The sequence below is a fragment of the Nerophis lumbriciformis genome, linkage group LG16 (genome assembly GCF_033978685.3).
Source record: "Nerophis lumbriciformis linkage group LG16, RoL_Nlum_v2.1, whole genome shotgun sequence".
NCBI lineage: Eukaryota > Metazoa > Chordata > Actinopteri > Syngnathiformes > Syngnathidae > Nerophis > Nerophis lumbriciformis.
Genome location: NC_084563.2, coordinates 3,713,542 through 3,727,098, shown reverse-complemented (window position 1 = coordinate 3,727,098; position 13,557 = coordinate 3,713,542). Strand labels below are relative to the sequence as shown.

The 13,557-nt window shown below is 33.1% G+C and overlaps 1 protein-coding gene across 2 annotated transcripts in view; it reads left to right on the top strand.

Moving 5' to 3' along the window:
- LOC133616944 (protocadherin-1-like) overlaps positions 1-13,557 on the top strand; it is a 294,172-nt gene that overhangs the window by 12,954 nt on the left and 267,661 nt on the right. The gene's annotated exons all lie outside the window — the stretch shown is intronic.

The following is a 13,557-nucleotide window of genomic DNA, read 5'->3' as shown; positions in this document are numbered from 1 at the left end:
GGGGATTACTCCCTACAAGTGTATATGTATGTATATATATGTATTTATATATTTATATATATATATGTATGTGTGGGTATATACCGTATTTTCCGCACCATAAGGCGCCCTGGGTTATAAGCCGCGCCTTCAATGAACGGCATATTTCAAAACTTTGTCCACCTATAAGCCGCCCCGTGTTGTAAGCCGCATCTAACTGCGCTAAAGGAATGTCAAAAAAACAGTCAGATAGGTCAGTCAAACTTTAATAATATATTAAAACCAGCGTGATGTGGGCGCGCATGGAGTCGTATATCAACATGGACGGAGCTGCGTGAAAAAAGCCACCCGGCCTCTTCGCGTAAACTTAAACTTACCTTAACCACTCGCTCATCTTTTCTTCATCCATCCCTTCGAGTTAGCTTTTATGATGACGCCGGCTGGAAAGGTCTCTTTTGGCAAGGTCTTCCTTTTGAATATCACCATGGGTGGAAGTTTCTGGCCATTAGCATGGCAAGCTAGAACCACAGTGAAGGATGACTTCTCATTCCCTGTGGTGCGAATATTCACCGTACGTGCTCCCGTTGTATCCACAGTGCGGTTCACAGGAATATCAGTTGCTGTGAAATAGTAGTCCGTGTGCGGATGGAGAGATTGCGTCTTTTCATGAACCGGATCCTTGTCGCTTAGTAGGAGCCATTTTGTGGTCTTTACAGATGTAAACACACAAAGGAAATGAAACGTACGGTAATATCCGCGCGCTTTTTCTTCTTCTACGCGGGCGGGTGGTTGCTTACAGTAGAAGAAGAAGCGCTTCCTGTTCTATGGGGGCGGGTGCTTACCTTGGCGGTTGCTTGCGTAGAAGAAGAAGCGCTTCCTGTTCTACGGGGAAAAAAGATGGCGGCTGTTTACCGAAGTTGCGAGACCGAAACTTTATGAAAAGGAATCTTAACATTAACCCATATATAAAGCGCACCGGGTTATAAGGCGCACTGTCAGCTTTTGAGAAAATTTGTGGTTTTTAGGTGCGCCTTATAGTGCGGAAAATACGGTATATATATATATATATATGTATAGGTATCTGTTTATTTTTTATTTTATTTCTGATTACTATTATTATTAATGTATTATTATTATTATTATTACAATTTTTTTTTCTTTTCTTTCTTTGTTTATTTAATTGATGTATTTGTAGATATTACTTTGTTTTTTTTGTTGTTTCTTTCTTTTTTGGGGGGGGTTGAGTGGTATGGGTGGGATATAAACAAAAATATTTTGACATTTAGGGCAGACAATAGATATATGATTGATGTGAATATGATGTAATAGATAGGAATGTCTGATGCTGGATGTCAATAAAAATAAAATGAAAATAAATAAATATATAATAAAATAAAATAATAAAATATATTTGAGTAGATTATAATCAGAGGATAGTTTCATTTTAATTTGTATTTATGTATTTAATTAATTGTATATAATTATATTAAATAATAAAACAACTAATTAAAAAAAAGTATTGTAATCATAGGATAGTTTCATTATAATTTTCATTTATTTTATATTCATTTTTTAAATTAATTTTTGTATATCTTTTTTTTGACATATAATAAATATATTAAAAAAATAAAACAATACAATATAGCTGATGGGGTTATAATCAGAGGAAGGTTATATTTCAAATAAAAATGTTTACATTTCATCTATTTTTCATTAAAAATAATAACAATTATGGATGTCGGCTGATATCAAAAAATAAAATAAATATATATATATATATATATATATATCATGATACAGTTTTCAAGCCTAATTAGAACATTCTAGATGCTAAAATGTGACATCTTAGCTTTGTGTTTTTGCTGACGTCGCAAATGAATGTAATAATGATAATGATAATAATACATATCATTAATAAAAAAATAAAATGTCGGGGAATTAACTTGCCGTGTCGCCGCCGTAAGGTCGTCTAATGCACCACCGTGTGAGGTCGTTACCACGGAGACGCACTCTGAATGTCAATAGCCAACACACTTAATGGCGGGCGCTAGCAGGACCGACGAGCGGCTTTGTCATGCGCGCACACACGCACACACACGCGCACACACACACACACACAGCAGGACGACATTGTGGTTGTGTGACTCCTTACACATTTAAATTGACCTGTACCACACACACACACACACACACACTTACACGACAATGTGTTGTGTTCTTTTGTACACGTAGTCGCACACACAAAAAGTAGATCAGAGTCTGTCTTGTCTTGTCAAAACGTGACATTTTACCTAAAACGTATTCCCAGCCCCTTCCTGCTGCATCACTGCTAAGAACATCATTTGAATATAACCATTTCATGTTCCTTGTGGGTGAATATTTGTACTGGGATCAAATTTTGTGTTAGGAACATACGCAAATTCCTCTTTTAAACATGCAAAATTGTTATTTTGCATTGAAACAAATAATTATCGCATAATTATTTTTTCATTCATTTGTTTCCACAAAAAACCTGCATCAAATTAAATTCTCATTTCATTAAAAGAGTATAAAAAGTGTATGTTTTGAAGCAAAGAGCACAGAATGTTTATTTACATACCTTCATTGTTTCCAAAGAGTGTCTGTAACAGGGCAGTAAAACGGCTGATAAAACAAAACAGAAGTCATGGTCATATTTATATTATTCACATGTAAATAATGCCGTATAATAGACTGTATTTATATTATTCTCGTTTGAATAATGCTGTATAATAGACTGTATTCATGTTATTCACATGTGAATAATGCTGTATAATAGACTGTATTTATATTATTCTCGTGTGAATAATGCTGTATAATAGACTGTATTTATATTATTCACATGTGAATAATACTGTTTAATAGACTGTATTTATATTATTCACATGTGAATAATGCCGTATAATAGACTGTATTTATATTATTCACATGTGAATAATACTGTATAATATATTGTATTTATGTTATTCAGACGTGAATAATGCTGTATAATAGACTGTATTTATGTTATTCACATGTGAATAATGCTGTATAATAGACTCTATTTATATTATTCACATGTGAATAATGCTGTATAATAGACTGTATTTATATTATTCACATGTGAATAATGCTGTATAATAGACTGTATTTATAGTATTCACATGTGAATAATGTTGTATAATAGACTATATTATTCACATGCGAATAATGCTGTATAATAGACTGTATTTATATTATTCACATGTGAATAATGCTGTATAATAGACTGTATTTATATTATTCACATGTGAATAATACTGTATAATAGACTGTATTTATATTATTCTCGTGTGAATAATGCTGTATAATAGACTGTATTTATGTTATTCACATGTGAATAATGCCGTATAATAGACTGTATTTATATTATTCACATGTGAATAATGCTGTATAATAGACTGTATTTATATTATTCACGTGTGAATAATGCTGTATAATAGACTGTATTTATATTATTCACGTGTGAATAATGCTGTATAATAGACTGTATTTATATTATTCACATGTGAATAATGCTGTATAATAGACTATTTATATTATTCACATGTGAATAATGCTGTATAATAGACTGTATTTATGTTATTCACATGTGAATAATGCTGTATAATAGACTGTATTTATGTTATTCACATGTGAATAATGCTGTATAATAGACTGTATTTATAGTATTCACATGTGAATAATGCTGTATAATAGACTGTATTTATATTATTCACGTGTGAATAATGCTGTATAATAGACTGTATTTATATTATTCACATGTGAATAATGCTGTAAAATAGACTGTATTTATATTATTCATATGTGAATAATGCTGTATAATAGACTGTATTTATGTTATTCACATGTGAATAATGCTGTATAATAGACGGTATTTATATTATTCACATGTGAATAATGCTGTATAATAGACTGTATTTTTATTATTCACATGTGAATAATGCTGTATAATAGACTGTATTTATGTTATTCACATGTGAATAATGCTGTATAATAGACTGCATTTATATTATTCACATGTGAATAATGCTGTATAATAGACTCTATATTATTCACATGCGAATAATGCTGTATAATAGACTGTATTTATATTATTCACATGTGAATAATGCTCTATAATAGACTGTATTTATATTATTCACACGTGAATAATGCTGTATAATAGACTCTATATTATTCACATGTAAATAATGCTGTATAATAGACTGTATTTATGTTATTCACATGTAAATAATGCTGTATAATAGACTGTATTTATGTTATTCACATGTGAATAATGCTCTATAATAGACTGTATTTATATTATTCACACGTGAATAATGCTGTATAATAGACTCTATATTATTCACATGCGAATAATGCTGTATAATAGACTGTATTTATATTATTCACATGTGAATAATGCTCTATAATAGACTGTATTTATATTATTCACACGTGAATAATGCTGTATAATAGACTCTATATTATTCACATGTGAATAATTCTGTATAATAGACTGTATTTATGTTATTCACATGTATATAATGCTGTATAATAGACTGTATTTATGTTATTCACATGTGAATAATGCTGTATAATAGACTGTATTTATATTATTCACATGTGAATAATACTATATAATAGACTGTATTTATATTGTTCACAAGTTAATAATGCCGTATAATAGACTGTATTTATGTTATTCACATGTGAATAATGCTGTATAATAGACTGTATTTATATTATTCACATGTGAATAATGCTGTATAATAGACTGTATTTATATTATTCACATGTGAATAATGCTGTATAATAGACTGTATTTATATTATTCACATGTGAATAATGCTGTATAATAGACTGTATTTATATTATTCACATGTGAATAATGCTGTATAATAGACTGTATTTATATTATTCACATGTGAATAATGCTGTATAATAGACGGTATTTATGTTATTCACATGTGAATAATGCTGTATAATAGACTCTATATTATTCACATGCGAATAATGCTGTATAATAGACGGTATTTATGTTATTCACATGTGAATAATGCTGTATAATAGACTCTATATTATTCACATGCGAATAATGCTGTATAATAGACGGTATTTATGTTATTCACATGTGAATAATGTTGTATACTAGAATGTATTTATGTTATTCACATGTGAATAATGCTGTATAATAGACTGTATTTATATTATTCACATGTGAATAATGCCGTATAATGGACTGTATTTATGTTATTCACATGTGAATAATGCTGTATAATAGACTCTATATTATTCACATGTGAATAATGCTGTATAATAGACTGTATTTATATTATTCACATGTGAATAATGCTGTATAATATACTGTATTTTTATTATTCACATGTGAATAATGCTGTATAATAGACTGTATTTATATTATTCACATGTGAATAATGCTGTATAATAGACGGTATTTATGTTATTCACATGTGAATAATGCTGTATAATAGACTGTATTTATATTATTCACATGTGAATAATGCTGTATAATAGACTGTATTTATATTATTCACATGTGAATAATGCTGTATAATAGACGGTATGTACATATATTATTCACATATGAATAATGCTGTATAATAGACTGTATTTATATTATTCACGTGTGAATAATGATGTATAATAGACTGTATTTATATTATTCACATGTGAATAATGCTGTATAATAGACTGTATTTATGTTATTCACATGTGAATAATGCTGTATAATAGACTGTATTTATGTTATTCACATTTGAATAATGTTGTATAATAGACTGTATTTATATTATTCACATGTGAATAATGCTGTATAATAGACTGTATTTATATTATTCACATGTGAATAATGCTCTATAATAGACTGTATTTATATTATTCACACGTGAATAATGCTGTATAATAGACTCTATATTATTCACATGTGAATAATTCTGTATAATAGACTGTATTTATGTTATTCACATGTATATAATGCTGTATAATAGACTGTATTTATGTTATTCACATGTGAATAATGCTGTATAATAGACTGTATTTATATTATTCACATGTGAATAATACTATATAATAGACTGTATTTATATTGTTCACAAGTTAATAATGCCGTATAATAGACTGTATTTATGTTATTCACATGTGAATAATGCTGTATAATAGACTGTATTTATATTATTCACATGTGAATAATGCTGTATAATAGACTGTATTTATATTATTCACATGTGAATAATGCTGTATAATAGACTGTATTTATATTATTCACATGTGAATAATGCTGTATAATAGACTGTATTTATATTATTCACATGTGAATAATGCTGTATAATAGACTGTATTTATATTATTCACATGTGAATAATGCTGTATAATAGACGGTATTTATGTTATTCACATGTGAATAATGCTGTATAATAGACTCTATATTATTCACATGCGAATAATGCTGTATAATAGACGGTATTTATGTTATTCACATGTGAATAATGCTGTATAATAGACTCTATATTATTCACATGCGAATAATGCTGTATAATAGACGGTATTTATGTTATTCACATGTGAATAATGTTGTATACTAGAATGTATTTATGTTATTCACATGTGAATAATGCTGTATAATAGACTGTATTTATATTATTCACATGTGAATAATGCCGTATAATGGACTGTATTTATGTTATTCACATGTGAATAATGCTGTATAATAGACTCTATATTATTCACATGTGAATAATGCTGTATAATAGACTGTATTTATATTATTCACATGTGAATAATGCTGTATAATATACTGTATTTTTATTATTCACATGTGAATAATGCTGTATAATAGACTGTATTTATATTATTCACATGTGAATAATGCTGTATAATAGACGGTATTTATGTTATTCACATGTGAATAATGCTGTATAATAGACTGTATTTATATTATTCACATGTGAATAATGCTGTATAATAGACTGTATTTATATTATTCACATGTGAATAATGCTGTATAATAGACGGTATGTACATATATTATTCACATATGAATAATGCTGTATAATAGACTGTATTTATATTATTCACGTGTGAATAATGATGTATAATAGACTGTATTTATATTATTCACATGTGAATAATGCTGTATAATAGACTGTATTTATGTTATTCACATGTGAATAATGCTGTATAATAGACTGTATTTATGTTATTCACATTTGAATAATGTTGTATAATAGACTGTATTTATATTATTCACATGTGAATAATGCTGTATAATAGACTGTATTTATATTATTCACATGTGAATAATGCTGTATAATAGACTGTATTTATGTTATTCACATGTGAATAATGCTGTATAATAGACTGTATTTATGTTATTCACATGTGAATAATGCTGTATAATAGACTGTATTTATATTATTCACATGTGAATAATGCTGTATAATAGACTGTATTTATATTATTCACATGTGAATAATGCTGTATAATAGACTGTATTTATGTTATTCACATGTGAATAATGCTGTATAATAGACTGTATTTATGTTATTCACATGTGAATAATGCTGTATAATAGACTGTATTTATATTATTCACATGTGAATAATGCCGTATAATAGAATGTATTTATATTATTCACATGTGAATAATGCTGTATAATGGACTGTATTTATATTATTCACATATGAATAATGCTGTATAATAGACTGTATTTATATTATTCACATGTGAATAATGCTGTATAATGGACTGTATTTATATTACTCACATGTAAAAAAAAAAAAAAACTAATCTACCTATTATATTCTATTGAGACACAACAGATTCCTAAAAGCAAAAAAACAATGTTTTCATCTTTGAGCAGAACGATACAAGCGTGTTTTGACGTGTAGTTTTAGAAGAAGGTGTGTGCGCTATGCACACACACACACATACGCGCCAAGTTAAACTTTCGGTTTCGATCCCAATAGTCTCAAAGTACATCGCTAATGACGACTTAAAAAATAAAAAAAATACAAGTTAGATGTTGCTTTGCCAAGTAACAGCACCAACTAGTGGCCCGGCATGCACACTGCGCTCCTTTTATTAATAATAGATTTTATTTGTAAAAAGCACTTCCATTGAGAAAACAACCTCAAAGTGCTAAAGTGTATTAAAAAAAGAATAAAAACATAATACAAATAAATACAAATAAAAACTAGAACTAGTACGCATATATCTAAAAAATATGGCTTTTAAAAAAAAGTTTTTTTAAGCCTTTTTTAAAAATCATCCACAGTCTGTGGTGCCCTCAGGTGGTCAGGGAGAGCGTTCCACAGACTGGGAGCGGCGGAGCAGAAAGCCCGGTATAACACACGATGGGAAACAAAACAACACAAGTTCATAAAGTTGTCGGCTCTGAGACAGACTGTGGGAAAGAGGAATGGTCACACACACACACACACACACACACACACACACACACACACACACACACACACACACACACACGGGGGAACAAATCATCTGGGAGGAGGACGTCACAAGAAGAATGTTCTCTCTTGACATCAACAACAAACTTCTCACGACCTCGTCGTCGTCGTTCTCGTCAACAAGATAGCGACGCCAGCTAGCTCGTCGCTAACGCTAGCATTTCTTGTTTTTGACGCCTAAAGTCGATAAAAAATACTTTCAAAGACTCTCTTTGATGGTTTGCTGCTTTGGAAATGTAACTTTGAGCACTTTAAAATCAGGGATGTGACAACAAACAAACAAAATGGTGTCCAAAGTGCAGCCCGAGGGCTAATTTGGGGCCCTAGCTAGTTTTTATTGGCCCTCAAAGACTGTTGAAATGACATGGATTCAGTTTTATGGAGATGCTTTTAGTAGTGCTGTCCAACTATAATGAGTTGAAAAAACAGATTGGTCACACTTTTCAATTGTGGTTAATGACGATGGCTTCTGTTTTGTTTGATCAGCCATTTTACTGCCCTGTCACAGACGCCAATTAGACACAATGAAGGTATGTAAATAAACATTCTGTGTAAATAACAAGTATATTTCTGCCACTGCGACCTATATATGGAATAATATCTCCCCCCCCCCCCCCCTGAAATGTAGTGGGCGTGGCTTATATAGTGGGTGAAATGTAGTGGGCGTGGCTTATATAGTGGGCAAAATGTAGTGGGCGTGGCTTATATAGGGTGCAAAATGGAGTGAGGGTGGCTTATATAGTGGGTAAAATGTAGTGGGCGTGGCTTATATAGTGGGTAAAATGTAGTGGGCGTGGCTTATATAGTGTGTAAAATGTAGTGGGCGTGGCTTATATAGTGGGTAAAATGTAGTGGGCGTGGCTTATATAGTGTGTAAAATGTAGTGGGCGTGGCTTATATAGTGGGTAAAATGTAGTGGGCGTGGCTTATATAGTGGGCAAAATGTAGTGGGCGTGGCTTATATAGTGGGTAAAATGTAGTGGGCGTGGCTTATATAGTGGGTAAAATGTAGTGGGTGTGGCTTATATAGTGAGTCAAATGTAGTGGGCATGGTTTATATAGTGGGTCAAATTAAGTGGGCGTGGCTTATATAGTGGGTAAAATGTAGTGGGCGTGGCTTATATAGTGGGCAAAATGTAGTGGGCGTGGCTTATATAGGGGGCAAAATGGAGTGAGGGTGGCTTATATAGTGGGTAAAATGTAGTGGGTGTGGCTTATATAGTGTGTAAAATGTAGTGGGCGTGGCTTATATAGTGTGTAAAATGTAGTGGGCGTGGCTTATATAGTGGGTAAAATGTAGTGGGCGTGGCTTATATAGTGGGCAAAATGTAGTGGGCGTGGCTTATATAGTGGGTAAAATGTAGTGGGTGTGGCTTATATAGTGAGTCAAATGTAGTGGGCATGGTTTATATAGTGGGTCAAATTAAGTGGGCGTGGCTTATATAGTGGGTAAAATGTAGTGGGCGTGGCTTATATAGTGGGCAAAATGTAGTGGGCGTGGCTTATATAGGGGGCAAAATGGAGTGAGGGTGGCTTATATAGTGGGTAAAATGTAGTGGGTGTGGCTTATATAGTGTGTAAAATGTAGTGGGCGTGGCTTATATAGTGTGTAAAATGTAGTGGGCGTGGCTTATATAGTGGGTAAAATGTAGTGGGCGTGGCTTATATAGTGGGCAAAATGTAGTGGGCGTGGCTTATATAGTGGGTAAAATGTAGTGGGCGTGGCTTATATAGTGGTTAAAATGTAGTGGGCGTGGCTTATATAGTGGGTAAAATGTAGTGGGCGTGGCTTATATAGTGTGTAAAATGTAGTGGGCGTGGCTTATATAGTGGGTAAAATGTAGTGGGCGTGGCTTATATAGTGGGTAAAATGTAGTGGGCGTGGCTTATATAGTGAGTCAAATGTAGTGGGCGTGGCTTATATAGTGGGTAAAATGTAGTGGGCGTGGCTTATATAGTGGGTAAAATGTAGTGGGCGTGGCTTATATAGTGGGTAAAATGGGGTAGTTTGAGTGAGAAGAAGCCTCAAATTGAGCAAGTTGAGTTTTATTGCCGTTGCCACGGTGATGCGTGAAATGCCTCAGGGTCAGAGGTCACTGGCTGGTGGTTGAGCATTTGTCAGCTCTCAGAGAACACACACACGCGCACACACACACACACACACACACGCACACACACACACACACACACGCACGCACACACACACGCACGCACGCACGCACGCACACACACACGCACGCACGCACGCACACACACACACACACACACACACACACACACACACGAAGCAGTGAGCACCAACAGGTTGAACATTTGCTGTTTTAGTCCCGACTTGAAATAGAACATTACGACTCCAACAAGTGTGTAAAAGTGTGTTGATTGTGTGACAAATGTTGGCACAAAGTCAACCTCACAACACATTTGAACCAATCTAATGAGTCTTTGTTGAATAAAGCTTGTGTTGGTTTTAGAACAACATGTAATAATACATCAATTATTTTGATTGAGCTACTTCCTGTTCCTGTCTACAGCGCTAAGCCTTCTGGGTAATGTAGTTCACTCACATTTAGTTGCATAGTGACTCTTCTGGTCATTTCTTTGTTTGCATGCTTGTGTGTGTGTGTGTGTGTGTGTGTGTGTGTTACAGTGTGTGTGTGTGCGTGTTACATTGTGTGTGTGTGTGTGTGTGTAGTGTGTGTGTGTGTGTGTGTGTGTGTGGTGAAGAACGATTATTGATTATGATTCATGTTTGTATAATTGATGACTATTGAGGCGTGTTCTCTGCTTCCTGTCCAAAAAACTGACACCAACGATTGGTCAGCAGGAAGTGGTCACTCTTCTGCTTGTGCAACACTTTTTGGTGTCCCCGGGAGACAAACACATACTGTATATGTATGTATGTGCAACAGTTTTTGGTGTCCCCAGGAGACAAATACGTATATGTATGTATGTGCAACAGTTTTTGGTGTCCCCAGGAGACAAATACGTATATGTATGCATGTGCAACAGTTTTTGGTGTCCCCAGGAGACAAATACGTATATGTATGCATGTGCAACAGTTTTTGGTGTCCCCAGCAGACAAACACTTATATGTATGCATGTGCAACAGTTTTTGGTGTCCCCAGCAGACAAACACATATATGTATATATGTGTAACAGTTTTTGGTGTCCCCAGGAGACAAATACATATATGTATATATGTGTAACAGTTTTTGGTGTCCCCAGGAGACAAATACGTATATGTATGCATGTGCAACAGTTTTTGGTGTCCCCAGGAGACAAACACATATATGTATATATGTGCAACAGTTTTTGGTGTCCCCAGGAGACAAACACATATATGTGCAACAGTTTTTGGTGTCCCCAGTAGACAAACACAGATATATATATATATATATATATATATATATATATATATATATATATATATATATATATATATATGTATATATATATGTATATATATAAATATATATATATATACATATATATTTATTTATTTATATATTTGCAACAGTTTTTGGTGGCCCCAGGAGACAAACATATATCTACAAACGTTAATATGTGCAACAGTTTTTGTTGTCCCCAGGAGACAAATACGTATATGTATATGTGTATATATGTACAACAGTTTTTGGTGTCCCCAAGAGACAAACACACATGTAAATATGTATATATGTGCAACAGTTTTTGGTGTCCCCAGGAGACAAACATATATCTACAAAGGTTAATATGTGCAACAGTTTTTGGTGTCCCCAGGAGACAAACATATATCTACAAACGTTAATATGTGCAACAGTTTTTGGTGTCCCCAGGAGACAAAGACACATGTAAATATGTATATATGTGCAACAGTTTTTGGTGTCCCCAGGGGACAAGCACATATATCTACAAACGTTAATATGTGCAACAGTTTTTGGTGTCCCCAGGAGACAAAGACATATATGTATATGTGTATATATGTACAACAGTTTTTGGTGTCCCCAAGAGACAAACACACATGTAAATATGTATATATGTGCAACAGTTTTTGGTGTCCCCAGGGGACAAGCACACACATATATATATATATATATATATATATATATATATATATATATATATATATATATATATATGTATATATGTGCAACAGTTTTTGGTGTATATATATATATGTGCAACAGTTTTTGGTGTCCCCAGGAGACAAACACGTATACTGTATATATGTGCAACAGTTTTTGGTGTCCCCAGGAGACAAACACGTATACTGTATGTATATATGTACAACAGTTTTTGGTGTCCCCAGGAGACAAACACATATATGTATATATGCGCAACAGTTTATGGTGTCCCCAAGAAACAAACACATATATGTATATATGCGCAACAGTTTTTGGTCACCCCAGGAGACAAACATATATATGTGCAACAGTTTTTGGTGTCCCCAGGAGACAAACACTTACAGTATATGTATATATGCGCAACAGTTTTTGGTGTCCCCAGGAGACAAACACATACCCGGTATATGTATATATGTGCAACAGTTTTTGGTGTCCCCAGGAGACAAACACGTATACTGTATGTAAATATGTACAACAGTTTTTGGTGTCCCCAAGAGACAAACACATATATGTATATATGCGCAACAGTTTTTGGTGTCCCCAAGAAACAAACACATATATGTATATATGCGCAACATTTTTGGTTACCCCAGGAGACAAACACATATATGCGCAACAGTTTTTGGTCACCCACGGAAACAAACATATATATGTGCAACAGTTTTTGGTGTCCCCAGGAGACAAACACTTATATGTATATATGCGCAACAGTTTTTGGTGTCCCCAGGAGACAAACACATATATGTATATATGTGCAACAGTTTTTGGTGTCCCCAAGAAACAAACACATATATGTATATATGCGCAACAGTTTTTGGTTACCCCAGGAGACAAACACATATATGTGCAACAGTTTTTGGTGTCCCCAAGAAACAAACACATATATGTATATATGCGCAACAGTTTTTGGTTACCCCAGGAGACAAACACATATATGTGCAACAGTTTTTGGTGTCCCCAGGAGACAA